This window comes from Pleurodeles waltl, chromosome 2_2, assembly GCF_031143425.1.
Source record: "Pleurodeles waltl isolate 20211129_DDA chromosome 2_2, aPleWal1.hap1.20221129, whole genome shotgun sequence".
Classification (NCBI taxonomy): domain Eukaryota; kingdom Metazoa; phylum Chordata; class Amphibia; order Caudata; family Salamandridae; genus Pleurodeles; species Pleurodeles waltl.
The window spans coordinates 14,983,816-15,008,939 of record NC_090439.1 but is presented as its reverse complement, the minus strand read 5'-3'; positions in this window follow the sequence as shown (position 1 = coordinate 15,008,939).

Sequence of the window (25,124 nt, the reverse complement as noted above, 5' to 3'; positions counted from 1 at the left end):
TAACTTTCCTCTCCCCAACTGCTCTGTGACTGCTTGCATGACAGATTGCTTTTGTGCGTGCTGCACAGTTTTTATCAAATCTAGGGGAATGTGCATCTCTCTCATCTCTGCCCACCTGTAAGTGGCTTTTTCTCTCAGCTGTTCACATTTCTGGGGCACCCACTTAGCCATACCCACTAAGGCCGAATTCTGGGTGTACACTTCTCTCTCTGAATTTTTCTCATTAACATCTGCAAGGTAATTGAACCAGTTAGGTGCTAAAACATTAGCAATGAACCAAAAATCAGCGTAAAAATGACACATCTCACGTAGCTCTTGCTTTAAAAGCTGACACACATTATACAACGCTGTTCCTTCTCCTGTGCCAGAAAACAACATTTCAGTCAATGAATCATTAGTAAAACAAACATGCTTTTTATCTTCAGTAGACACGAATTCAAATGGTGCACACAATTTCACCGGTAATTCTTTTACCTGTGGTACTCTAGCCCTGTCTTGCAAGTACCAGATCCATTGTATGATTCTAGCTAGGGGCACTATTTTCTTTCCTTGTTCATGATTTAAATGTACATAAGTATTTCCTTCTTGCACTGCGCAAAAACCTAAAGTCTGCATTATTTCATTTGCCAAATCACAAGCGCGCAGCTGCATATAATTTTTCACAGTGACCATATACAAAAGTGTTAGGATTTCTCTCAAATGAGGGCTATTCTTTTTCCAAAAATCAAACAAGCTAATGAAACTCGGGGTGTCTTGCTCTAAAATCCTTTGTTTTACTTGTGCATTTTGCAACGGTAACTCGTAAATCACATTCTGGTCTCTCTCGTCCGTGTTATCAGTTAAGGAATGCATTTTGTCTGCCAAAAACCCTGGCACACACGAAAACTCAGTGCAGCTCGGAGCTGTCTTAACCCCCTCATTACTGGAATGGGACAAGAAAGATTCTTCAAAAACAGCCTTTTTATAACTTTCAGTCGGGCTAATTTGCTCACGTAAATTCCTATTTTCATGTTTCAACTGCCTACATTTCTCCTGCATTTCTCTGTAAGCAGATAAAGGTATCCAGACCTTTCTGTCATCATTACTTCCAAAACACACGTTTTCTACATATGTACAACAGAAATTATTTCTCAAAACACTATCAGGCATTTTAGCTACACATGCATCTTCAGACATGGTCTGCAGTGCTTCTGTAATTCCCCAAACAGAAAACAATTCACAGTTTTTCGTAGCACCATCAGGCAGTTTATCAACACATGCATTCTCAGACATGGTCTGCCGTGCTACTGTGATTCTCCAAACAAAAAACAACTCACAGTTTTTCTTAGCACCATCAGGCAGTTTATCAACACATGCATTCCCAGACATGGTCTGCGGTGCTACTGTGATTCTCCAAAAAAACAATTTCTGTAATTCTCCAAACAACAAAAACAATTACACTTTTAAAGTGTGCACTTAGAAATCTACCAACTCGTCAACACCCTCTTAATCACCTCTTAATGACCGACCCCACGACTCCTGGTACCAATTGTAGTGCTTTCCTCTTATCTAGTTTCTAAGCACTAACATAACACACCAGAAATGCACTTCTGAGGTGAAAGAAGACTTTTATTGTTGTTAATTCTTCCCCAACCCCAATTTTTATGTATGACGAATTAGTAGCTTTCAAGTCCGCGTTAATCAAACAAAATATATCAGTTTGCAATATACACAGCAGGTTATATTTATAAGATATTGAATGCAAAGCAAAACAAATACTTCACCGTGTGGGAAACTATCTACAGCTTCATCTTTCTAAGGTCTGCAAGCTGATGACCCCTGTCAGCCGCGAGAAAGAGATTCATCTACCCACACGGGATTGCTGGCAGCTGGCGCCAAGCTCCAGCACGAGGTCCGGCAGATTCGAATCTGACCCTCTGCAGCCTGTTACATTCGTTACAAAGGTGTGCCCCCTCCTCTCAGACCTGGGAAACTGAGCAAGCCTTTTGGAGACTGGCCAGGTCTCCAAGACTACTCCTGTTCCCAAGCTCAAGCAGAGAGAACAACACCATGTACCCTCTCTTATCAGGTCTAGTCTACCGTGAGAAAAACATCTTGGTTCAAAAACACAGCTTGGAAAAATACAGCTTGGATTCTCAACTGCAATGTCTAACTCCACGTTAAAGGCAATGGGCAGCTAACCTAAATATCAAATGCAATGTCATGTTAAAGGCAATAGGCAGCTAACCTAAATATCAAATGCAATGTCTAGTGTCATGTCAAAGCCAATAGGCAGCTGAGCTGAATATAAAATGCAATGTATAATATCATGTCAAAGCCCATAGGCAGGTGAGCTGAATATAAAATGCAATGTATAATATCATGTCAAAGCCAATAGGCAGCTGAGCTGAATACAAAATGCAATGTATAAGATCATGTCAAAGCCAATAGGCAGTTAAGCTGAATACAAAATGTAATATATGATATCATGTCAAAGCCAATAGGCAGCGGAGCTGAATACAAAATGTAATATATGATATCATGTCAAAGCCAATAGGCAGAATATCTAATAGCATGTCAAAGTCAATAGGCAGCTAAACTGAATACATCATGTCAAAGTCAATAGGCATGCAATGTCAAAGCCAATAGGCGGCTAGACTGGATACAGCATGTCAAAGCCAATAGGCAGAATACAGAATGTAATGGCTAATGCAATGTCAAAGCCCATAGGCGGCTCAACTGAATACAGAAAGTAATGGCTAATGCCATGTCAAAGCCCATAGGCGGCTCAACTGAACAAAACATACCATGTGCTACTGGTGAACATTGAGCAACCAATATGCGCAGTGGTGAAACACAAAGTCATTGGTCAAACCAAAACTTATCAAATGGCAGTACATCCACTTCCTGGCAACTGGTTCTTTCCAAGTGATAGTGGGCTTGGCAGCAGGAATGTCACAGACAATGTTCTCAATTGTGCTGGCAAGAGTTTTGTCTGCCCTGGTGAAACACATGTGTAGCTACATAGCTTTCCGCCAAGTGGAAGATCTGGCCACTGTGAAGGCCAGATTCTATGCAATGGGACATATACCCAATATTTTTGACGTGATTGACAGGACACATATTGCGTTAGTCCCCCACCGCCAGAATGAACTGGTGTTCAGGAATCAGAAGAGTTTCCACTCACTGAATGTGCAAATGGTGTGCCTGGCGGACCAGTACATCTCCCACGTCAATGCCTAGTATCCTGAGTCAGTGCATGACGCCTTTGTTCTGAGGAATAGCAGCATCCCAAATGTGATGGCCCAACTACAGAGGCACAGGGTGTGGCTAATAGGTGAGCCATGGTCCCCACCCACTGAAAGTTAGTGTATGCCTTCAGGTGTCATCCCCATAGCATTGTGTGAGGCTAAATGTTGTCCCTCAGTACTTGCAGGTGACTCTGGCTACCCAAACCTATCGTGGCTGCTGACCCCTGTGAGGAATGCCAGGACAGGGGCTGAGGAATGTTATAATGAGGCACATGGGGGAACCAAAAGGATCATCGAGAGGACCTTCGGGCTCCTGAAGGCCAGGTTTAGGTGCCTCCATCTGACAGGTGGATCCCTGTGCTACTCACCCGGGAAGGTCTGCCAGATAGTAGTGGCATGCTGCATGTTGCACAACCTGGCCCTCAGACGGCATGTACTTTTTCAGCAAGAGGAGGAGACTGGAGATGCCCCTGTAGCAGCAGTGGACCCTGAGGACAGTGAGGATGAGGAAGCAGAAGATGAGGATGAGGACAACCGAACATCAGTTATACGTCAATACTTCCAATTGCACACAGGTGAGACAGTGCAACTGACCATTCCTCTGACTATTGATGTTCTGTGTGTGGCTGTAGCATGGTGGAATTAACTTCCATTGCATCTCAATTTTCTGTCACCTTAGGCTTGTCATTTTACAGATGATTGTGTGATAACAACTGTGTACTGATGTGATGAGTACAGACAACTACAGGTCATTATTTCTATGCTCTCACAGTGTTCAGATCATTTGCACTAGATGTGACTGTTTCCATAAATACACATTTTCAACACATAAAATACCAGTAGTCAAGTTGTGTTCAAGGGTGTTTATTGTAGTGCTGTGAAATTGAGGGAAACGTGCAATGAAATGGGGTGATGATGGAGGAAAATCCAGGGCACTGTTCAAGTCTGTTTGTAGCACAGGTCCAGTGTCAAAGGGGCCGTAGGAAGAGGAGCAAAGGCAGTTCAAAGTGGACAAGGTGACACGTGGGACACAAGGGGGACAATCAGGAGAGTCTCAGTTCCTGACGGTGGTCTTGGCAAGTGTCTCTGGCTTCTGTCTGGGTCACAGGGAATGTTTGCGGTGTGGTTCACCTTCTGCAGCGGGAGAGGTGCTGGTGGCCTGTGGGTCCTGTGGCCGGGCCTCCTGCCCACTACCTGCAGTGGAAGTGGAGGCTGGTCAATGGACTGGCTAGTGGTAGGGGCCAACTGCTGTGCTGTTGCTTCCCTCATGATGTTGGCCATGCCTGCCAGCACCCCTGCTATGGAGATCAAGGTGGTGCTGATGGCCTGCAAGTCCTCCCTGATCCCCTGATACTGTTCCTCCTGCAGCCGCCTGTTTTCCTGCACATTGTCAAGGATCTGGCCCATTGTGTCCTGGGAATGTTGGTAGGTTCCCAGGATCTTGGTGAGTGCTTCCTGGAGAGTTGGTTCCCTGGGCCTGTCCTCCCCCTGGCGCACAGCGGTCCACCCAGTGACCCTGTTGGCCTGTTCCTCTGTACCCTGAACGGTATGCCCACTGCCACTGACCTCAGATCCCTGATTGTCTTGGGTATGAGGTGTGGATTGGGGTCCCTGTACAGGTGGGCACACTGCTGATTGATGTGTCCTGGGGACAGTGGTGTGGATACGCTAGGTGGGTGCTGTGGTGTTGGATACTGATGGAGGAGGCTCTGTGGTAGACTGTGAGTGGGCTGGGGTGACCGACTGTCTAGTGGTCCCTGATGGGCCAGGTTGTTGGTCCAGATCCTGAAGTCCAGAGTTACATCATCATTAGAGGCATCTTCTGTTGGGGGACTGGATATTTGTGGCACCTCCTCTCCACTGGGATTGGCTAGGGCACCTGTGGGGATGTAAGTGATGTATTATGCTTCATGTCTGTGACATATTGTACATCCCTGGATCCCCCTCTATCATTGCTGTTGCCCTGCCACCTTTGTTTGTGTATGGTGATGTATTGTGTGATTGTTAGTTTCCCTATGCTGTGCATGCCTTAGTGCTTGGTGTCCATGCAGGACTAGGAGGGCTCTGCATGCATTGGTATGGCATGCAGGATTTGGCATTGGGGTTAGTTATATGTGTAGGTGCAGTGTGTGGGATGGAATGGAGTGATGGGAGTGAGGGTGAGGGGGTGTGATGGCATGCAAGTATGTGGGGTGTTAAGTAGTAAATCTTGACTCACCAGTGTCCAGTCCTCCGGCTACTCCAGCAAGTCCCTCAGGATGCAGTAATGCCAAGACATGCTCCTCCCATGATGTGAGCTGTGGTGGATGAGGTGGGATGTCCACCGCCAGTCTTCTGGATGGCGAGCTGGTGCCTTGCTGCCACGCAACACACCTTTCCCCGTAGTTCGTTCCACCTCTTCCTGATGTCGTCCCTTGTTCTTGGGTGCTGTCCCACAGCGTTCACCCTGCCCACGATTCTCCACAATAGCTCCATCTTCCTAGCAATGGGTATTTGCTGTACCTGTACTCCAAACAGCTGTTGCTCTACCCTGACAATTTCCTCCACCATGACCCTTAACTCCTCATCAGTGATACGGGGTGCCTTTGTGGGGACATGGGTGCTGTGTGGTGTGTGTTGGTGAGAGTGTGTTGAGTAATGTGGTGGGGTGTGTGATGTGGGGTGCGTGGGGGATGTATGGGTGTATGTGGTGTGTGTGTCTAGTTGTCTCTGTTCTGTTTGTGTCAATATCCTGTCAGTAAATGTTTGTAAAGTGTTGTGGATAATGTGGGTGTGTGTTTTGTGGTGCAGTGGGTGGGTGGGTATGGCGTGTGTCTCAGTGTCAGGTGTGTGATTTTGGTTTTGGCCAATGTAGTATTGTTTTGTATATGGGTGCCCATTCTGTGCGCGGCGGTATGTACCACCAATGGTTTACCGCCATTGAATGTCTGTGGTGATGATTCGTGGGTCATAATGTGGTGGGTGTTGTTTTTGTTGGTGTAACGGTATGGGTGTTGGTACTGCCACTTTAGCACTGACCTTTGGTATGGCGGATTTGTGTATGTGACAGTATTCTGTCGGGTTGGTGTGTGTGTTCCATAATATGGGGAATGGATAATCGCCACAGCGGCGGTATGTTGGTGGCCAACACCATGGCGGTAAGCGGGATTTACCGCCCATGTCATAATGCGGGCTTTAGTCTCAAAATCAAATGATAAGCATAAAGAAACAATGCTGGATGTCCAAAATGTCTAAAGAATCACAATCTAGCTTGAGCCACTACACATTCCAAGGTTACAGTCCGAATCAATAGCAAGAATAACTGCAGACGCAGACGAAATGACGTACATTTAGATTCAGCAAAGAAAAGAGATCAACTGTTATTACATGTAGCAAACATCATCAGTGAATATCCTAATATCGCATTAGAACAGCATGTTTGGACATCATGCAAAACAATTTAATCAACACAAATTTGGAAAACATCTAACTATGGCTCTATCAAAATCAGCGGTTGGTACCTAGGGACAAAAGCAAATAGACATAACAATCAGTAATATCGTCTTATACCTGGCCTCAGTATGGTTCAGCAGGCTGTGACAGTCTTCTTCAATTGGACATCAGTTCAGTCAGTAAGGCATCGGGATTCATCATTAAAGTTCAGAAAAAGCAAAGCCTCTTCATGCAGTTCAGAAAAGAATAGCTAAACTCTCAAGAAGAATGGGGAGAATGGCCTCTCTCCTCTCAGTGCAGTCTGTCTAAGTTAGATTTCCTAAAACTACTTCCAATGTCCTTATTTGTCGAAGAATTGCATGTTTGCATTTAGTCCAATGAAAATAAAACCCCAACACCAAAGTTTACTAGTATACAGTTCACATGTCGATAATTGGCTCCTCTTCTCCTGTTCCCATCATTTGGCTTGTCAGGTATCAATATTAATGTGGCTTATACTCCAACCAGTGTATCCATTGTCCTCTCCTGGAAAGGTCATTCTTACACATAATACATTATACAATGTATCCCTAGATAGTGCAACATCTTCTAGCAAGCAGTTCTCATGAGAACTAATTTCACTACGAGCATTTGGTCAGTACAGTGGAAAATCACAATTTAATTTTCTAAGCAGCCATTATATAAGTCACCTAAGAAATGCAGCTTGACATGAGGCCGTGCAATTATGCCCAAGACCTTGCTAAGTTAAGGCCTACAATTAATAAAGCTAATACATAATACATAACTCTCAATATGCCGTACTACTACATTACTGAAACATAAGCTCAACATTCTATTTTAATTAGCTAATAATAAGTACACTTCATGAATATTGACGGCCACTCAGGTGGGCGCAACTTTCAAATGTGTACATTATTTTTCTCAATGTTAATTCATTTTTTATGCAAATTCAACACTCACAATACATGAATATTCATTTCTAAAATTCAGCATTAACACATACAGACTATCCTCTTGATAGCCTACTAAAGGTCTCCTTTTCATTTGGCTTGCCAAGCGTAGTATATTGATGGAACTGAAACAGGGAGACCACTAATGTACTATTTTCTAATGATCTTGTATTTTTTTTTTAAACTGAAATTGTTAATTAAAATACAAAAAGTTTCAAAGGTAAACCCTGAAACAGTTTATGGGACAGCGTGCTAGGGATTAAAGCATGAACCTGTGTGGTAGCGCCAATGGAAAGTAAAGTTTAAAAAGCAATAACTTCTAAGAATGCTTTCAACAGTAAACACATGACAGGTCTGAGTCCATATTATTGCAAGTGTCTAGAAAGGAGGGCCGCGAGAGATTAATGTGCCAACAAAAATATTCAAGTGATGCCTTCGGGAATATTTGGTCCTACATCTAACTGAAATATAATTACTTTCTTCTAATATTTCTTAGCGATCGAGAATGCACGGACTTCCTCGTGCCCTTGTGCTGATAGATTTTACCAAGCCGAATAATCACTGTTGGAATTAAGCATAATTGCCAAGAAAGACTTGGTCATCAGGAGACTATCCGGTGCAAACGTCTTCTCACTTTTTAGCACCCATTACTTCAGTAATTAATCCCTGTCATTTAACTGTATCACATTTCGAAAGAAGAGAAAATGAAAGAAAGACCCGCGTCGACTAATTTACATCCCAATTTCAAATCATGCAAAAGGGCGAATCAAATGTCAGATTTAGTCCTTCCATCCTGTTCATAAAACAGGCTGCTGCCTGGACAGAGTCAAAAGCAAGAGACATAATCCTTGTGTGCGAAAGTTGAAATCGTTTCTACATAACAAGCCTTGCACCCTTGAGGCATTTCTTTTTACTGTCATGACTTTCTCAAGGACAAAACACTGTTTGTCGTAGATAAAATTCGGAGCTAGTTTGAAGGCGTCACATCGCTAATGAGGTGAAATGGAACCCATTGTTAACAATCTACTCCAACCTACAGTTTTCGGAAGGTCTGGGCGTATAAAATCTAAAGCAAAGCGCTGTATATAATACCAAAGTGTCTGATTAAGGTGCGTTTCTAGAGAGAAATACTGGCAAACAAGGAGTATTCGACCAAGTAACTGTTAAAGTTACATCACCAAAATTATGAAAAAACAAATAAAAGAAACTTTATTTAGCAATCAAAAAAGACAATTCACCCTACCAAAGATAGCACATGCAGAACAAAACACTCCTAAGTAAATATAGTAGAAAAGGCTCCACGTAGAAATCTAAATCTGTACTGGCGCACCTTGACAGCATCTTCAAACAGGACTAGAACAGCCTCCACGCCCAAAGTGCAGGCGTCCACAACCTAGACAAAGCTTTGTATAGGGAAGACATTCATGTCCAAATTACAGCTCCCCATATAGGACACCTCCTGAAGTGCATACTGTGCTGCAAAATGAATATGGCACACAGCAGAAGTATGTAATATGAGTCAAAAGTAATATGATTCCTGGCAGAGTGAATCTGACTGGAACCAAAACAAATATGAAACCTGGCAGAGCAAATATGTTACTTAGTAATTAATATTAATAACATGCTGCAAATGAATAAGAGATATACTGAAATATATATCAATCATACTGAAATAAATATGGCTCTCAATGTGAACAATATAGGAAACACTGAAATGAATACAATATTCATCAAAAAGAGTAGGACAGTTCTTGAAATGACTGACAAATGCCAAGAGGAATATGACATACATTGAAATGGATATGACCGATTGAAATACATATTATACTGAGATTAATATATTATATTCTGAAAAGAATATAATGCACATTGAAAATAATATAACATACATTGAAATTAACATTACATGTTGCAATGAATATGAATTACGTTGAAATTAATATTACCAAGATTTTAATGAATATGAGATGTACAGATTTGAATAGGAGATCATTTAAAAAGAATGTGGCTTGTGTTTAAATTAATATAAGCCTCATTGAATTGAATTTGACATGTCTTCAAACGAGGATAACCAAAGCTTAAAATCTCATGACATTTGTCAAAATGAATATGGCATGCATTGAAAATATTATGACACGTAATTAAGTGAATGTGATGTATGTAAAAATGGATAAGTTGCAAATAAAAATGTATGTAACAGGTGTTAATATGAATATGAAATTCATTGAAATAAATATAACATTGATTGAAAGGAATACAACACATGTTAAAATTAATATGACATGAGTTGAAATGAATATGAGCCACATTGAATTTGCTACAGCATGCCTTAAAATAAATATGACCAATGTATTAAAATGAAACTTGTCAAAATGAATATGTTATGCTTTGAAATTAATATGATAGACATCAAAACAAATATTGCATATATTGAAATGAATATGACCTATCTTGAAATGGATATGACCCATGTTAAAATTATTATGATAGGTGTTACGGTGAATATGACATCCAGTGATATGAATATGACATTTATTGAAAGGAATATGACAGGTTAAGATGAATATGAACCACTTTGAAAAGAATATGACACCTGGTAAAATTAATATGGCCCACAACACAATTAATGTGACCGTCATTAAAATGAATATGACACTTTTTTAAATGAATATGAAACTGTGAGATAAATGTAGCCTGCTTTGAAATGAATAAAGCACATATTGAATTAACACAATCCATGTTGAAATTAACATGCCACATGTTTAAATCAATATGGCTTCCATTGAACCTAAGTTCATTTGCTTTAAAATTAATAGTGCATAGTAAAATTAATATTACATATTCTGCAAGGATATTATATGGACTAAAATTATTTAACTGAAATTAATATACCACACATTTAACAACCATACATCCATTACATGCACCCATTTACATTGCAGATAAGTATTTCTATATTTGTCACACAGGGCCAGATTTATAAATAACGACTCCTTAGAAATCGCTTTTTAGCAAATGCAAAATGGTAAACAAAAAATTAGAGATCCCCTAATAGCGATTTCTACAGTGTAGGAATCACTATTAGGAAATAGCTATTTAGGTAATACCAAACTATTCATTCCTATGGGCCAAAAGCCTCATCGGTACAAATGGTTTAGCATTTCCTAATTTGCCATTTCCCAATAGGAAATGGCAAATTAGGAAATGCTAAAGCAAGGGTGACGTCGAGCCTAAGGCGCCTTGTTGCTGCACCCCAAAAAAAGTGGTACACATGTCAAGCACACATGCCCTAGAGGCATGTGTGTGCTTCCTTGCATTTAAAAAAACAAAATTTTCTCATCCTTTTTTTAAAAATTGCACATGGTTACCATCGACTTGAAGTCTATGGCATTTGCATTTCCTAAATGCTCATTTTGCATTTAGGAAATGCTTTCTACATGTGCCAAGAAATCTTAAATAGGAAATCCCTATTTGCGATTTCCTATTTAGGGAGTCGCAAAATGCAATTTCTACAAGGGAGAAATCGAATTTGGCGATTCCCTAAAGGCCTTTGTACATAGGAAAAGGCTGTTTTGCATTTCTTAACAGGCCAAAATTCTGATTAAGCCGATTAAGAAATGCAAGAGGCCTTAGTACATCTGGCCCACAGTAGTTTATCATGCAGGAAAGTATTTTAAGTATTTTTGTAAATAACAATTATTTATGTGCGCATAGATGTAAAGGAAGGTAATGATGATTAAAAGGTGGTAGAGGTAAAGGGAGGTAAGAATAATTTTTGAGTTTAGAGGTTGGTACAGGTAAAGGGAGGTAAGGGTGATTTTACAGTTTAGGAAGTTGGTAGAGGTAAAGGGAGGCAAGGAACAAAAAATGGGTTTCCCCTTAAACAATAAAAAGACATAATATATGTCTATCCAGATATGTGTGCGCACATACATATGTATGTATCTTTATCGTTTCAGGATTAGAGAGCAGTTCCTTTCCATGTCCATTTTTCTTGCAAAGTTTTTAAGCGTAGGATTTGTACAGTTCCATCCATGACAACCCTGAAGGTGACAATGTTTATTACCATTTTTACAGAAAACTCTTTAAGAATAGGATTACCTAGTGTCATTCGTGCCAGTTAAAAAAATAACATAGGTCTTTTACCAATCCAGGCACTATATCTTAGCTTTGAATTGGAAAAAATATACTGTAATTCAAGTCAACCTGTAATGAGTAAAGGCAAAACCTGACACATGTTTCATTCTTATTAGAGCTCTCTAGAGAGGTATAGTTTTGCTCAGACACAAGGGAGCACCTAGCATGTGTCTCACACAAACACAAACATATATGTACATGCATTCATATATAAATACATGCATATGAGTGTGTGCACATATATGTATATATCTTTATAAATGCATACATACACACATATATACATACCACAAGAATGTGTGGTTACAGTCCATTATGTAACACCACACACAGCATTATAAAGGTCAGTGCGTTGTATTATATGCATGATAAAGGCATGTGTTGTATTTGCATGCATTGTAATGTCCAACAACCATAAAAATTGTTAAAAGGAGTACAACACTCTTTAAAGCATCACAGGTAATATAGGCACAGTGTGGGGATGAAACGTTAGAGAAGATTAGTGAAAAATTTGTTATGATAAGGGATGATAGAGATAAAAAATGAAGGGGTGATGATGGGGATAAGGACTGAGAGTAAGGCATAAAGAGTAAGTAGTGAGAGATGAGGAGTGCTGCATGAGGGATGTTGAGCAAGAGATGAGTAGTGAAAGATGGGAACTGAGGGTTTAGTGATTAGGAGTGAAGGTTCAGAAATGAATGCCGAAGAGTGAATACACAAAACCAATGATGAAGGGTGAGGGAAGAGGAGGGAGGCATGAAACGTAAGGGACGAGATCTAAAGGTTGTGAAATGGTGAGTGAGAGATTAAGACAGGGGTGTGAAAGGTCATTGAGGGACAAGGGGTAATGAGTGATGAGTGAAAGATAAAGAGTAAGAGAGGAGAAGTGTAGGATAATATGTGAATGAAGAGAGGTAATGAATGAGGTTTTATAGGTGAAGGGTGAGGGTTGAGGGGTGAGGGATGATGACCGAGGTTTGAGGCCCAAGTCTCAAGAGAGCCTCTGAAGAGTGAGGGGCCAGGAATCTGGCACAAAAAGTAAGGAATGAGTTGTGTGTGATGATGTATGAGGAAGGAAAGATGAGAAGTGAAGGATGCAGGATGAAGATTGAGAAGGGAAAAATTAGAAATGAGGAACTGGGGACAATAAGCAAGGAATGAAGAACAATGAGAAAGAATGAGAATTGAGGAATGGGAGATGAAGATTGAGGGATGAGAAATCTGTAGTAAGGGATAAACAATAAAGAGGTGAAAAGGAAAAGAATGTGGAGTGAGAGATGAGGAATGAGAGATGAAGAGTGATGTATGAGGTGTAAGAGTAGAATAGTGTGGGATAAATGATCAGGGGTGAGGAATTAGGATTAATAAATATGAATTGAGGAGTGAAAAGTAAAGAATGAAGATTAAGGAGGGAGGTTTGATGAGTGAGGGGTGATCAGGGAGTCAAAAGGACAAAGGAAAATGGACATCCGGATGAGTGATAAGGAATGATGAATAAGAACAGAGGCACAAGGCATGAGGGATACATTTATCCTTAAACAGGCAGGGTGGTGTACATTTTACAAAATCATTGTCAATTTCACTCATCACAAAACGTGACGAGAAAGGGTGAACCAGAAGAGAGACTGAATGATTGATAAGTAAGGCAAGAAGAATGAGTGCTGAGGTACAAGTTAAAAGGACTGAGTACTGATGGATGAGGGACTGGAGGTAATAAATAAAAGATGGGTTATGAGAAATGAGAGTGGCAGATGGGACCTGAGGCGTGAGGTATAACAGATATAGTTTAAGGGATGAGGGCTGAAGAATGAGAGGTGAGGAACGAATGATGATGAGTGAACAGCAAGGATGTCTTAAAAGGAATTAGGTCATGCATGTTTGAAGGATATATAATGGGGGATGATGGATGAGAGGTCAGAGATGAGAAATAAGGAATGAGAGATGAATTATGAAAGGACTAAGAACTGAAAGTTGATTGGCGAGGCTATAGTGAGGGATGGAGAAAGAGAGAAAAATGATGGGTGATGAGTGAGTAAGGTGAAGGTTGTGATATGTGCTATGAGGAGGGAGGGATGAGGATATCCCAATATGGTGAGGGTGGTGGTTATTTTAAGAATCACCATTTGTCCAGTTTCCTTGTCACTGCTGAAGTGAGGTGGAGTGATCAGTGATAGAGGAGGGATGTTGAGTAAGACATCAGGGGTGAAGAGTGTGGAATGAGGAAAGAAGCATGAGGAAAGTAGACGAGATAGTGAAGGATTAGGCAAGAGAAACAATGGAGGTGTCAGTGGTGCGGATGAGGAGTGAGGGAGGAGGAGAAGGCAAGTGAGGGATATGAGAAAGGATGAGAAGTGAGGATTGATTACTGAGGCAGAAGGAAGGAGCAATTAAAAGTGAGGGATTAGAGATGACAAATGGGAAATGTAGGGTGAGGAGTTGGATTTCAGGACTGAGCATTGAGGAGTGAGGGATCATAATGAGGAATGATTGCTGATTAAAAAAGGATGAGAAGCGAAGAAAGAGACGTGAGGTCAAGAGGGCACAAGTACAAGTGTGGATTGAGAACTGAGGCATGAGATGTAAGGGGCCAGCATATCTTAAAATGGAAAGTATGGTATACAGTTTAAGTTTATCATTGTCCATTTCACTTATTTCTCAAAGGGAAGGTAAAAGCAATGAGGAATGAGGAAAGAAAAATAGGGAGAGGTGTGAAATGAAGTGCTGCAAATAAGTGATGTAGAGTGAGTAGAGAACAATGGGAGATAGGATGGAATAAGGAATGAGGAATGTGGAGGGACAAATTAGCAGTGAAACATAAAAAGTAGATTGATAGATGCAGAGTGAGTGATGTGAAGTGAGTATTAGAAATCAGAACTGAGAGATGACTTCTGTATGGGGAGTAGAGGATGGCTGAAGGATGGTGGAAATGAGGAGCTATGGAAAAGGATGAAGTAGGGCATTTAGGACCTCCTTTATATTATGCAGGTTGGCCCGCCCTCTACCAGGGAGATAGAGTGCATTACCATGTGGCCCTGACGGAGGTGCTGACCACCAAATTTTGAAATGTCCATTGGTACGACATACATTTCAAGCATTGTCTGGTACCACCATTCCCTTTCAACCAAACATTTAAACCTGGCCCTAAGCATGATAGAAGAGAAGTAACAGATGAGGAGTGAACAAGAAGGGCTGGGGGATGAAAGGAAAGTCAGGTGTAAGGTAGGATGAGTAATGGATAAGGAATGATGATTAAGGAGTGAAAGGGTGTACATGAGGAGTAAAGGGTGTGAAGAGGGGTGTTTGGTGTGTGGAGCGGGGATTGCATATACACAGTAAAAACCTGGTTGCATAATATGCTATACTGCTACAAACAACTAGAAATCTACTATTCTACCATTCGCCAGACTGTGTGGCAGAAGAACATCTGGGGCCCATTGCAAGAATGTCTGTAAACTTATGATATCAGCGTCGTCAAAGACGAAACGTGTCCTCAATACAATAAACGTTGCAATCTTACCACTGAATTCTCGTCTGAACTGGAATTATTGAATTGTTATTCATAATTTATGGAACTTTTGATCTGCTCTGGGTTTTCTCTTGTTGATGTATCAAAAGCATGTCAGTGTGTATCATATTACTTTCCATGCAAGCCGTATTCACTATGGTAAATATCATGTTCATTTTAACGTTACTCGCATTCATTTCAAAACATGCCAAATTCATTTCAATGAAGCTCATACTCATTTAAAATAATATCATATTCATTTTAGCAAGTGTTATATTCCTTTCAATCAATGTTCTATTTATTTCAATGGAGGTCATATTCCTATTAACACTTGTTATATAAATTGTAGGATGCAAAGTATCCATTATAACATACATCATATTCATTTGAATATGTATCCTGTTAATTTCAATGCATGCCATATTCATTTTGACAAATGTCACAAGAATTTCAGATTTGGCCATACATATTTGAAGGCATGTCAAATTCAATTCAATGAGGCTTATATTATTTGTTCATTTTAAATTGTCTCCTGTTCATTTCTGTATATCTCATATTCATTGGAATCTGGGTAATATTCATTTCAACACACTTCATATTCATTCCAACATGTGTAATGTTCATTTCAGTGTATCCTATATTATTTTCAATGTGCATTGTATTATTTTCAAACTAATGAATATTCATTTGAGTACTTTATATTGATTTCAGTCTGTCATATTCATTTCAATATATGTCATATTCCTTTCAATGTATGTTATATTCCTCTTGGCATATATCAGTCATTGCAAGAAATGTCCCATTCCTTTTGATAAATAATGTATTTGTTTCAGTGATTGCCTTCTTGTTTACAGTGTGGGCCATATTTATTTCAGTGTGATTTGTTGAAGCAGATATGCTAATATGAGAATATCCTAATGACTTGTGTATACATACTAATGAAAAGAACAATATTAATCAATGAAAATAACGTGTAATGTGCAAAATGCACCCACATGGAGTGGTCACCATCTGTGCTAAAAGTACTAAATACTGTGAAATGTTTTAAAGTTTGTATTATTATATCATAATTAACAATATAATCTATGTTTTGTAATGCCATATGATCTTAGTTTAGCCAGAGGCCTAGTCAGCTCTAGGCCTTGCCTGCTTAAACATGGAGACGCGGGGAGCTGCCGCAGACTGGAACTGGAGAGAAGAACCTTGAACTGTACAGAGTTCAACTATGAGCTCTGCTAAGAGAAAAACTGCAAACTCACTAGCCGACAGGAGGCGATCAGAACAAATTGATACAATTATGTGTAGAGTAGGCTAAATGTATTTTCCCAGGACTTGAACAATGGAGCTACAGACTAAGAGCTGGGAGCAACAATTTAGTTACCTGAAGAACCGGATGATGTTCTCATCGACAGAAGAACCATGTTAATGGAACTTGACTGTTAAAATACCATAGACAAGTGGTAAACAAAAATTATAGGTTAGAGTCACAACCCCTGATAAGGTTGACCAATGGGCAAATTGTGGGACTGACTGAGAGACCCTAATAAAAATTCATGACATGAAGGGAAAAATCAGAATGCAGAGGCGAAAGTTGATGACGTCAGGAGACGCTGTCTGAAGAGCTGAAACTTGGGCTTGCTTCTGTGAGCCTGAACCTTGCTGATGACTAATGACCTGGAGATGAAGTCTGACTTGTTGCTGATCTATCTTGGATAGGTAGCTATAACCTGACTGACTAATGAATGCTTTTCTTTCTAGGTACCAACTGCGCTGATTAAAACGCTTTTCTCTTCTAGATGGATTTTCCAAATTCATGATTTTTGACTAAATTGTTTTAGCATGAAGACCCACATGCTGATGTTAATTTGGAGATAGGTAGGCTGACAAGGGTGGCTGAGGGTGACTTAGACTGACTGACTTATATTGCTGAATCATTCTATATATTATGAATTGCTATTTGCTTGTTTAACATTGATTGCATATTAACAAGTGATGAGAATGTATTGCTTATATTGGTAATAAAGGAGATTGGTAATCATGATATGGTTAAGTAAAGTTTCATGAGAAGAGTTGTAATCAATAGGCAATAAACAGAACTAACTTTCATATGAGTCATGGTGTTTTTTTTTTCTGATTAGATTAGTTCATGGATATTTGAGTCGATCAGATTGAAATTTAAAAGTTTACTTTTACTCGCTATACTTGACTAGGATACCCTATGCGATTCAAAAGATTCATTGACCTATACACGTCCTCTTGTAAGTTACTTACTAAGGACAAGGCGCGCCAACAGATTGATGTATATTTCAGTATATCTTTTATTCACTTCAGAGAGTATGGCCATATTTATTTCAGTATGATTGATGTGTATTTCAGTATATCTAAGTGAGTTATTCATTTTAATAACTAAATAGCACATTTACTCTGCTAGGTTTCATATTTGTTTTGGTCCTAGCCAGAATCACAGGTATGGTATTTATTTTGACACATATTACATTCATTCTGGTGTGTGTGTCGTATTCAGTTTGCATCACACCATGCATTTCAGGAGGTGTCCTACATGGGGAGTTGCAATGTTGATATGAACAGCTTCCCATAGCTTTGAAAAGATCCAGTAAACTGAGAGAATGAAAAAGTCTTACCATTGGACCAGTAAGTGAAGCTGGCAAAGACTACTAAGGCGAGCACATCAAGTACGTTTGTTATGATAGATCCCACAGTGGTTGTCAGTGACAGTGGAGATCGTAAGGGCTGATTTATATATTGGTGGTTGAGCCATCGGTGATGGAGGTTTTAATCCATCCATCATGTTGGTGGAAGCTCAGCTGTGAAATTTATATTGTAGCAGTGGGATAACCTTGATGGAAGTTTATCCATCCATCTGAAGGCTCTCCTCTGTTGATGGAGTACATTTGTCTGCCATCGGAATCTACTTGTCAGCATCAGACGGACATTTATCCGCCTGCTGGATTTATATGTAGCCCTATGGTGGGGCAGGGCTCTTGCAATGGAGAAATGGCATGGCTGATGTGTTTACTGTTGACATTTCCTTCTGTCTGAATGATGTACCAAATATCAAAAACACCATTAGTTCAATAATTACATTTTATTTTCTATATAAGTTAAACCCCTTTTCATCAACAATCCTTTGCTTGTTCTGAAGTGAAGCATCAGGAGCCACACACAGCAAGAATCTTTTCTTGGCCTTATTATTGCCCTTTTTTCAGAACTACCTATTTTGTTAGTCAGTATGTTTATATATTTTCTTCAACATGGCAGGGAGAAGGAATTCTAAATTTACTGATACAGAATTATCCATTATAATCAATGACGTTCTTAGAGTAGAGCCACAGTAGTTTGGAAGCCAAGTTCTGATTACTACCATCTAAAAAAAAAGGCAAATTACCTAAGGTAACTATAACTCGTGCCTCCACCATACACAGTTATATGATCAATAATTTTACTTCAGATGTTATAGTAACATTATCTATTATGTTATCAAAGATAACATGAGTGCCATAATTCATGGGGTATTTATCAGTGCATGGTGAGGGCACGAGTTATTGTTACTTGAGACAACTCTAACATGTGAATTTCTATGGTTTTGTACATTTAAATGTGAGGCTAACTATAACGCCCATGTCACCTTTGTTTTTTTAAATGAATTTCTATTTTTAAACAAATTCTATTTCCTAACTGTAACGTCCCTATAATCTTTGTTTTTTTTCAGTGAATTTCTATGTTTTTGTTAATGTAAAGTAATTTTCATTAATACACATTAATCCAACCACCGCCGCACATGGTCAAAGGCCAGGCCCTGTGCCCAACCCCCCAAAAAAAAAAAAACCCATGCTGCACATGGCCTTTGGCCTTTGGCCATGTGCAGCAGGGGTTGGCTGCAGGGCCTGGCCTATCCCTGCACCCATCCCCTATAGCCACCCAAATCCGCACCGCACACGGACTTTGACCATGCATGGTGGGGGTTGGCTTTGGGGCCTGGCCGGAGGCTGTGTGTGACTGGAGTTGGCCACAGCCTGTCTCTCTGGGTGTGAGAGTAGTTGTGACAGGGTGCATCTTGGTGTGAGCATGCCTGTGAGAGTGTCTGCCTGGTTGTGAGGGTGGGTCATTAGTGTTTTATTGGGTCTGTAAGTGGGTGCATCAGTGTCTGTGTGGGTCTGTGAGTGGGTGTGTGTGGCTTTCAGTGTGTCTATGGGTGGGTGTGTGAGAGTCTGAGTGGGTCTGTGAGGGTCTGAGTGCAGCTGTGAGTGGGTGCACGAGGATCTGAGTGATTCTCTGAGTGGATGAGTGAGTGTCTGAGTGGGTGTGTAAGGGCCTGAGTGGGTGTGTGAGTGGGAGAAAGAGATTGCAAGAAAGAGAAAGAGAGGGAGAGGGAGAGAGATAGAGATGGATGGCTTTTAGGCTCTGATAAATGATATGCTCCGAATGAGATATTTCTGGACAAGTTGAAAAGAAAGAGAATTAAAAAGAGTGACATCACCTTTCAGGTGGGACCTTACACTTTTGAAGTTTAAAAGAAATTAATGAAGGAAAATGTCCATGGGGATACTTGGAGTAGAACTCTCAACTTACAGTGTGAGGGTCTGTGACTTTAACCTTTAGGCCATAGATGACTACTTACTAATGCCTGACATATATATGACAGTCAAACCCACACATGTGTTTGGAAAGAAACATGAATGTTCCATCACTACGAAAGTTTAACAGTCAAAACTCTAGTAAATAAACAAACACACTGCCAAGCAATACTAGAATTTGATCCTTCAGCCTACTGATTGATAGCACAAGAGCGTAACCATTTGGTCAGAAGTTTCCCTGTTCCGCTGTGCATCCAAAAATATACTATAACATTCATCCCACACATCATGTTAGTTTTACTCTTTGAAGTCATTGCACAGAGAGACCACTGCAATGACAATATCTCTCTCTCTTCCATCCAACTATTGGTTTTGTATGAGTAAATTCAGAACCTAACTATATACCTTGATTTTTTTAAGTCAAAAAAGCCAGCTTGCTCTCAGTGATTGAAAAAGGAAGCAATCAGTAGATAAATACATCTAAATGAGGAGGGAGTGGCACAGATATACATATGTATATATATATATATATGTATGTATGCAAAAAACAAAGGAGAACTCAGGGAAGTTCCCAATTTAGGTGGAGAGCTGCTCTAGTAAGGAGCACTCTGTAACACCAGCGACACTCTAGAGTTGCTCACCTCAAATGTCTGCTTATCTAGCAAAGTTTTTAGGCATAGGATCAGCACAGTGCTATCCTTGCCGAGCTAGATAGTGACAAAGTCTTTTGCCATTTGTACAGCAAAATCTTTAAGCATAGGATTGACATAGTGTCATCCTCGCCGAGCTGTAAAATGACAAAAGCCATTTACCACTCCAGGCACAGTATTACAGCTTTGGACTGGTCAAATACCACCCAAGCCAACCTGGAATGAGTAAAGCAACCCCTGACACTTGTTTCGCTCTCATTAGAGCTCTTCAAAGGGGTATAGTTTTGTCCAGACACAATTGAGCACCCAGTATAAGTCAAACCAAGGCCCTTTCAGAGCTAGAGTGACGCATAAATTATGCAAAAAAATAAGGAGAACTCTGGGAAGTTCACAATTTAGGTGGAGAGCTGCTCTAGTAAGGAGCACTCTGCAACACCAGTGACACTCTATATTTGTTCACCTCAAATGTCTGCTTATCTAGCAAAGTTTTTAAGCATAGGATCAGCACAGTGCTATCCTTGCCGAGCTAGATAGTGACAAAGTCTTTTGCCATTTGTACAGCAAAATCTTTAAGCATAGGATTGACATAATGTCATCCTCGCCAAGCTGTAAAATGACAAAAGCCATTTACCACTCCAGACGCAGTATTACAGCTTTGGACTGGTCAAATACCATCCAAGCCAACCTGGAATGAGTAAAGCAACATTGCTGAGCTGTAAAATGACAAAAAAACGTTTACCACTGTAGGCACAGTATTACAGCTTTGGACTGGTAAAATACCATCTAAGCCAACCTGGAACAAGTAAAAGCAGCACCTGACACATGTTTTGCTCTCATCAGAGCTCATCAGAGAGATTTGGCTTTGTGCAGACTCAAGGGAGAACAGGAGTCATGCCCCCTTGCCCAATGGCCATGCCCAGGGGACTTATGTCCCCTAGGCATGGCCATTGGGCATAGTGGCATGTAGGGGGGCCCAAATCAGGCCCCACTATGCCACAAAAAAAAACGAAAACAAATACTTACCCCAATTTACCTCAACTTCCCTGGGATGGGTCCCTCCATCCTTGGGTGTCCTCCTGGGGTGGGCAAGGGTGGCAGGGGGTGTCCCTGGGGGCAGGGGAGGGCACCTCTGGGCTCCTTCCGAGCCCACAGGTCCCTTAACGCCTGCCCTGACCCAGGCGTTAAAAAACGGCGCCCATCAGGCTGTGCGCCGTTTTTTAAGGCCCACCCCCTCCTGTGCGTCAAAATGACGCCAGAGTATAAATAAGGGGCACAGGCCTTAAGGTCATTTTTGGGAAGGGAACGCTTACCTTGCATATAATTAACGCAAGGCAGGTTCCCCCTTCCAAAAAATGACGCACATGGTGGGATTTTGACGTCCGCGGGGTCCGGCGTCAAAGTATAAATATGGGGCAGGGTTTGCGTCGAATGTGCGTAAAAAATTTTGACGCACATTCGGCGCAAACAGAGTATAAATATGCCGCAAAGTCTTTTGCCATTTGTATAGCAAAGTCTTTAAGCATAGGTTTGACACAGTGTCAACCTTGTTGAGCGGTAAAATGACAAAAACCATTTACATTTACCTTAAAGACTTGTGTAGCACAAATGAGTCATGGCTGGATCCAGGGAATCATTCACATGCACTGGTGATATACGTGTATGGAATACAAACTACCTGCATAAAGAAAGAAGGGATTTTCTTCTGATTTCTAGAAACCTTTCCCTGTGATGAGGTGGTTTAAAAGCAATATGTGTCCCATCAACTGTACTGACAACATGTATATGTTGGGGTGGTGTCTGCAGGTAGGGTGGATGTTCTGCATGTGGGTGTGTTAATAGTTGTGGTGTCTGCATCATTGGCATATGGGGTGCATGAATGGGGGTCAGAATATGTGGTGATGGTGGCAGCAAGGGCACATGTGGCAGGACCAGTGACTGATGTGAAGCTGACTGCAGGTGTGAGTGTTGTGTTGACTGTGAGGGGAGAGTCGGTGCAGGGTGTGGATGTTGACATGACACATAGACCTTGATTTATACTTTTTTGCGCCACATTTGAGTAATTTTTTGATGTAAAAGTGGCGTAAAACTTACAAATTACAATTGTATTTTGTAAGTCTACGCCGCTTTTGCGTCAAAAAATGATACAAATGTGGCACAAAAAACGTATATATCAGGGCCACAGTGCTTTATTGAAGGGGTCTGTCCCGCTACCACTGAGTGCATGGCTTTACTCACACCTGTGATGTCAATCCTGCCCAGATGGACACAATACATAGTGGACATCAGTGTACCTAGCATCCATGCTATAGCTACCCAATGATGCCTGTCCACAGCCACCATATCAACATATGTCACAAGTGAGAGTGAGTACTCATCCCTATGTGGCTGCTGTACTTCCCTCAAGCTCCCATCCACCTCAGGGTAGGGCACTGCCAATATGTGGGCCATTAGGAGGGTCAGGATCCGACGGGCACCTCTACCTTGTTGGGAGGACATACACAGCTGGGCCTGCGCATTGTTCCGGGCTCAGCATCTCAAGTCCTCCCACCGCTTCCTGCAGTGGATGCTCTGGAGGGCATGGACCCCCAGGGTCCGCACTTGCTTGGTGATGGCAATCCAAATCCCCTTCTTCTGATGGGCATTGACCTGCATGGGAGACACAGACAGAGAAACATAGTCATTTAGGGTGGCTTTCCTGAAACAGTAGTGGACAGCACAAAGCACACATTACACATCCACACCCACACGTCATCAGCCAACGTAGCCCTCAGCCCCTCACTCATGTCCATGCTCCATTCACACTGCCACCTACCAAGGCCTCCATCCCCATGTGCACAACTCAGGACAACGACAATAGACTCACCTGCTGCTCTGGTGCCCCATACAACTGTCCAAACAGGGGCAGGACCCCGCCCACAAGCCGTTCCAACTCCTCCTGGGTGAAGGGTGGGGCCCTGTCTCCTGCAGGACGTGGCATCATGGCTACCAGAGTCAGTACACCGCAGCACATGCAGTGGGTGTCTTTAGTGCACGAGGTTCAGGAGTCAAGTGAGTATGAGCACATGAAATGGCGGTCAAGGCTGCCGCCGACATCACTGTCACCACTAGCGGCGAGCACCATTGGCTCCTTCCTCCCATTGGCAACAGTGTGATCCAATGGTGTGTAGCATGGCGGTCATGACTGCCTACCGCCATGACGTGTTATGCCAGCGGGATGATCTCACTTGCACCTGTCCCAAGCATACAGACAGGCGACAACCATTCCACATTTAGAATGTGTGATGTGTGTGAAATTTAGTATGTCATACATCTATGCTGCACGACATGTTACCACCTCTCCCCTGTTCCCAGGTACTATGCACAGTTGAGGATGAGGAATGCACCGGTGTACAGGCCCCTAGTCGACCTTGCCACCTTGGTGGAGCGTCACATCATCCAGACTTATCACCTGAACTGTGTGACCACAATGGAACTAGTGGCCCAGTTGGAGATGGATCTGTTGCCTGCCATACGCAATCCCAATGCCATCCCTCCTACAGTGCAGGTGTTGTCGTTCCTCCACTCCCTTGCCTCAATATCCTTCCGGGTCACAGTGGGCCTCGCAAGTGGGATGTTGCAGCCCATGTTCAGCAACATCCTGAGGGATGTACTGTGTGCCCTGATAAAACATATGGCCAGCTACATCTGGTTCCCCAGATTTTCCCACTGTGTAGGCTGCATTCTACGCTGTGGCGCACGGCCCACATGTCATTAAGGCCATTGACGGCACCCACATTGCCCTGGTGCCACCCAGGAGGAATGAACAGGTGTACAGAAACTGCAAAAACTTTCATTTGGTCAATGTGCAGGAGGTTTGTCTCGCGGACCAGTACATCTTCCAAGTGACGGCCAAGTACCAGGGGCGAAGCATGATTCCTACATCCTGCAAAAAAGCAGCATCCCACAGATTATTGGCAGCACTCCAGAAGGACCGGGCCTGGCTCATCGGAATGTACCACTGCATATGTGTGCCCCTCAGCTCACTGCACCATTGTGTTCCTGCCCTATAGCCTTCCCGGTCTTGACATGCCTCTTCCCTCTATGCACACAGGTGACTCTGGCTATCCCAACCTGCCCTGGCTCCTGAGACACATGAGGCGTCCAACCTCAGCTGCAGAGGGCTGTTACAATGAGGCCCACAGTCTTACCAGATGGGTCATTGAGAGATTCTTTGGACTGCTGAAGGCCAGGTTCCAGTTTTTGCATGTCTCCAGGGGTACCCTGCTCTACAACCCACAGAAGGTGTGCCAGATCATTGTGGCATGCTGCATACTGCACAATCTGACCCTGAGGCATCACATCCCATTGCTAGATGCAGAGGTGGGGGTATCTGTGTCAGTGGCTGATGTAGGGGACATGGGGAGTGATGAAGAGCAGGAAGATGAGGATGCAGCTGACTCCAGGGTGGAGCTGATTCGACATTACTACGGCTGAGATGCAGGTATGTGCAAACTGTGTGGTATGTGTCCTCTACAATTGTCTGCCATGTCCCTGCTGCCACCTGTTGTGTGTGACTACCTGTTGTGTGTGACCACTGACGGTATTGGTTGCATCTCTGACTCTGGGTGGGTTGGGGGGTGTCACAT